Here is a 6,000-nt window from a genome sequence, read left to right as displayed (position 1 = left end):
GGAAAATAAAATACCCTACTGATTTTATTGTTGGTTCCCCACAACATGTTTTTTGTCCCATTATATTTGGTAGACCTTTCTTGAATACTGTTAATGCTAAGATAGACTACGAGAAAGATATTGTTACTATTGGTTTAGGGGATATGTCTCATGATTTTAATTTCTCTAAATTCTGTAGACAATCCCATGATAAAGAATTGCCTAGTAAGGATGAAATTATTGGTCTTGCTTCTATTGCCGTGCCTCCTACTGATCCTTTAGAACAATATTTGCTAGATCATGAAAATGATATGTTTATGAATGAAAGAAGCGAAATAGACGAAATATTCTTTAATCAAGGGCCTGTTTTGAAACACAACTTACCTGTTGAAATCCTTGGGGATCCTCCTCCACCCAAGGATGATCTCGTGTTTGAGCTCAAACAATTACCTGATACTCTGAAATATGCTTATCTTGATGAAAAGAAGAGCGATCCTATTATTATTAGTGCTAACCTTTCATAGCATGAAGAAAAGAAATTATTGAAAAGTCTGAGGAAGCAATGTGCTGCTATTGGATATACTCTTGATGATCTTAAGGGCATTAGTCCCACTCTATGTTAGCATAAAATTAAATTGGACCCTGATGCTCAACCAGTTGTTGATCACAAAAGATGGTTAAATCCTAAGATGAAAGAAGTGGTAAGAAATGAAATATTAAAGCTTCTGGAGGTAGGTATAATTTATCCTATTATTGATAGTAGATGGGTAAGTCCCGTTCATTGTGTCCCTAAGAAGGGAGGTGTTACTGTTGTTCCTAATGATAAGAATGAATTGATTCCACAAAGAATTGTTACAGGTTATAGAATGGTAATTGAATTTCACAAATTGAATAAAGCTACTAGAAAAGATCACTACCGTCTACCTTTTATTGATCAAATGCTAGAAAAATACTCTCTGAACATACACATTTTTGCTTTCTAGATGGTTATTCTGGTTTCTCTCAAATACCTGTGTCAAAAGATGATCAGGAGAAGACCACTTTTACTTGTCCTTTCGATACTTTTGCTTACAAACGTATGCCTTTTGGTTTATACAATGCACCTGCTACCTTCAAAGATGTATGACTGCTATATTCTCTGACTTTTGTCAAACGATTGTTGAGGTTTTCATGGATGATTTCTCCGTTTACGGAACTTCTTTTGATGATTGCCTAAGCAACCTTGATCGAGTTTTGTAGAGATGTGAAGAAACTAATCTTGTCTTGAATTGGGAGAAGTGCCACTTTATGGTTAATGAAGGTATTGTCTTGGGGGCATAAAATTTCTGAAAGAGGTATTGAAGTTGATAAAGCTAAAGTAGATGCTATTGTAAAGATGCCATGTCCTAAAGATATCAAAGGTATAATAAGTTTCCTTGGTCACGCTGGTTTCTATAGGAGGTTATTAAAGACTTCTTTAAAATTTCTGAAAGAGCTATTGAAGTTGATAAAAAGCTAAAGTAGCTAGATGCTATTGAAAAGATGTTGTGTCCTAAAGATATCAAAGGTATAAGAAGTTTCCTAGGTCACGCTGGTTTCTGTAGGAGGTTATTAAAGGCTTCTCTAAAATTTCTAGGCCTCTCACTAATCTTTTACAAAAAGATGTTCCTTTTGTTTTTGATGATGATTGTGTAGAAGCATTTGAAATACTTAAGAAAGCCTTGATTTCTGCACCTATTGTTTAGCCACCTGATTGGAATTTAACCTTTGAAATTATGTGTGATGCTAGTGATTATGTTGTTGGTGTTGTTCTAGGACAAAGAGTTGATAATAAATTAAATGTTATTCATTATGCTAGTAAAACTGTAGATAGTGCCCAAAGAAATTATGCTACTACTGAAAAAGAATTTTTAGCAGTTGTATTTGCTTGTGATAAGTTCAGATCTTATATTGTTGATTCCAAAGTAACTGTTCACACTAATCATGCTGCTATTAAATATCTTATGGAAAAGAAGGATGCTAAACCTAGACTTATTAGATGGGTTCTCTTTCTACAAGAATTTGATTTGCATATTATTGATAGAAAGGGAGCTGAGAACCCCATTGAAGACAACTTGTCTAGGTTAGAAAATGTTCTAGGTGACCCACTGCCTATTGATGATAGCTTTCCCGATGAACAATTAGCTATCATAAATGCTTCTTGTAATACTCCATGGTATGCTGATTATGCTAATTACATTGTTGCTAAATTTATACCACCTAGTTTCACATACCAGCAAAAGAAAAAGCTTTTCTATGATTTAAGAGATTACTTTTTGGATGACCCACACCATTATAAAGAAGGATTAGATGGTGTTATTAGACATTGTGTACCTGAGCATGAACAGAAACGAATCCTAGCAAGTGCTACTCCGAGTCTTACAGAGGACACCATGCTGGAGATAGAACAGCACACAAGGTATTGCAATCTAGTTTTTATTGGCCTACTCTCTTCAAGGATGCTCGTAAGTTTGTCTTGTCTTTTGATGAATGCCAATGAATTGGCAATATTATTAGACGTGCCTATGAATTATTCACTTGTTATCGAACCATTTGATTTTTGGGGCTTTGATTATATGGGACCTTTTCCTTCCTCTAATGGATATACACATATTTTAGTTGTTGTTGATTATGTTACTAAGTGGGTAGAAGCTATTCCAACTAGTAGTGCTGATCATAACACTTCTATTAAGATTCTTAAAGAAGTTATTTTTCCGAGGTTTGGATTCCCTTGATATTTAATGACCGATGGTGGTTCACATTTTATTCATGGTGCTTTCCATAAAATGCTTGCTAAATATGATGTTAACCATAGAATTGCATCCCCATATCATCCTTGGTATAGTGTTCAAGTAGAATTGAGCAATAGAGAGATTAAATTGATTTTGCAAAAGACTGTTAACAGATCTAGAAAGAATTGGTCTAAGAAACTTGATGATGCATTATGGGCTTATAGAACTACTTACAAGAATCTTATGGGTATGTCTCCATATAAAATGGTTTATGGAAAGGCTTGTCACTTACCTCTTGAATTAGAACACACGTCATATTGGGCTATTAAAGATCTCAGTTATGATTTCAATCTTGCCGGTGAGAAGAGGTTATTTGACATAAGCTCGCTTGATGAATGGAGAACCCAAGCCTATGACAATGCCAAGTTGTTTAAAGAAAAGGTTCAAAGATGGCATGACAAAAGGATACAAAAGCGTGAGATTAGTGTAGGTGATCATATTTTGCTATACAACTCTCGTTCATGATTTTTGGAAGGAAAGCTTCTCTCTAAATGGGAAGGTCCTTACATCATCGAGGAGGTCTATTGTTCCGGTGCCATCAAGATCAACAACGCCGAAGGCACAAATCCGAAGGTGGTAAACGGTCAAAATATCAAACAATATATCTCAGGTACTCCCATAAATGTTGATACCAATATAATTGACAGCATAACACCGGAGGAGTACATGAGGGACGCTTTCCAGAATGTTTCAGACTCCGAAAAGGAATAGGTATGTGGTACGGTAAGTAAACCGACTCCAAAACGTTTCCACTGATAATTTTTCTCCGTTTTGGAATATTTAAAAAATTAGGAAAATTAAAAGTAGTCCGAAAGAGACACGAGGCGACCACAAGGGTGGAAGGCGTGCCCTACCCCCTGGGCGCGCCCCCCTACCTTGTGGCCACATCGTGTGCCCTCCAGACTCTGTTTTCTTGCACAATACTTCTTTTGGTCGGTAAAAATTTGTTATATAATCTCCCGAAGGTTTTGACGACCGTACCACGACAAAATCCTCTGTTTTTGTTTTGAGTTGTTTCTGCAGCAGATTTAGAGCAAGATGTCTTTGCAAGAGTTGGTCGGGGAGAGTCGGGTATCTCACCCAACACCGAGCCCAAGAGCATACAACGAAGCTGACCACTTTGGGTAATCAACAGAGGAAGAGATGGAGGCTTACTTGAAAAGTGTGGATGCCATGGAGGAGGATCAAGAAGTTACCTCTCGTCTTCAAACTAGATTCATGCTGGAGGAACTTCAGAGCTCAGCAATACCAAATTTGGTCATTCCTCCCAATGCTTGATTTCTCTCTCATGAAAATATGAAAAAGAGTGTTGCTTTTTCTCCCGCAGCTATTAAACATCCATGGGTGAATGGAGCTCGAGCCGTCACGGGTAAACTTCGGAAGGAACTTTTGGATCTTAAGCAGCAAAATAATAAGCTCGAGGAAGAGAAACTCATCCTAAGGGGCATCATCGCCAAGAATATCACATCATCACCTCCGAACAAAGAGACATAAATACATAGGTATGGGCAGTCCCCTTGGCAACTGCCAAGCTTGGGGGAGGTGCCCTGGTATTGTATCACCATCACATCTTTATCTTTAGCGTTTTTCTTAGTTCGATCGTTTTGGTTATATCTTGATCTAGTAGAATAAAGTTTTAGTCTGATCTAGCTTTGAGTTTTGCTTTATGTTCCCTCTATGTAACGAGTCCGTGGGTTATAAATAATAAAGAGTAGTTTTGAGAGGGCTTTGCTATTTTGCTATGATCTTCAGGGAATTAAATAAAAGAAATAATAAAATGAAACAAAAAGATCATATATTGAACTTATGGAGAGTAATGACTTCACATATAAAGAGTATGATGAATAAAATTTGTTGAGAGTTGACAAACATAATTTTGGTCATTGTTGCAATTAATAGGAAGTAATAAAGAAAGATACGCACAACAAGGTGCTATACAAATGGTTTTTAATCCCTTTTGGCGACGGCATTTGGAACCGTCGCCAAGTGAGTGTGGGCGATACGGGGGTCCTTCCCACACGACCCAGAAATCGTTAGGGATAGTATGCCTTGATGCATACAGTTGTCCCTATATAACCATTTCTGATATCTCGAATATCCCAAGCGCTTCATCCTTGTTGCTCATTTGTGCTCGCATTGCCATCGCAGTCGGAGTTTTGTGGTTTTACCTAAAACCAGGCAGATTCCAGGCACAGGAGTTTTCCAGGCACGTACCAAACTAGCTCTACGTTTACGATGCCTAGCACATCACAAACAGTGCATGATTATAAACCGTGTACGATAGGTAGACAATCACACACATTTAGTTTTCCCGCACCGTATGTGATAGTGTCTAACATCACACACGCTTTGCAAATGGCAATTGTGTGCATTGTTACACACGTTTCGTCTTCATGAACCATGTCGGATTATGATGTATATCATACACGCTGTGCTTTATTAACCGTGTGCGCCGTAATGACCTACACACCGTAATTCCGCCCTAATTTAATTGTTGCTATTTAAAATTGTACCTAATTTAAACTTGAAAGTAGGTTGTAGCCTTATTCATATCCATCAGGTTGAAACAAGCAATGCATTTAAGATTCACAGGTACATTTGTTTAAGAATTACATAAACACCAAATAAAGAATGATGAACCAGGGTTCTATACTTGTACTATTACAGATGGATAAGAAAGAGACAACAGACATTCTGGTTGCTGAACAAGGTGAAGCGGAATGGCCCTATTGTGCTCTCCTGGATACAGAAGGCACGCATGACTCTAGTCCAACCATGTAGTTTGAGAGGTAATCTTGAGTAAACTGCTTCAGGATCCAGTACAAAGGAAAAAAGATTCATACATTGTCATCTAACACAACTCATTACGGGCAGTAAAAAGAAGGCTACAGGGTTCTTACTTACCATCCTGGAGTTCACTCTTGTCTTGCATAAAGTGTAAACAAATAGTTCGATTGACATATTTTGACCCATTTTAATAACATTATTTATCAGTTTCCTCACTTGATGTTTGTTCATGAATATCTCATTGTCCCATACGCAGAAAGGGTCGAAGTGTGGATCTTTGGCAATGACATATGTACCTAAAAGCACCAAGTTAATATTAGAAGCTAAACAACAATTGCAAAATGATGTAGTACAACACTCCCTCCATCCCATTATATAAGATTTTATTACATGTATATCTAGACATCATCAGAACATTAAGGTA

This window comes from Triticum aestivum, chromosome 4D (genome assembly GCF_018294505.1).
Source record: "Triticum aestivum cultivar Chinese Spring chromosome 4D, IWGSC CS RefSeq v2.1, whole genome shotgun sequence".
Classification (NCBI taxonomy): Eukaryota; Viridiplantae; Streptophyta; class Magnoliopsida; order Poales; family Poaceae; genus Triticum; species Triticum aestivum.
Note: the sequence above shows the minus strand (reverse complement) of the source record.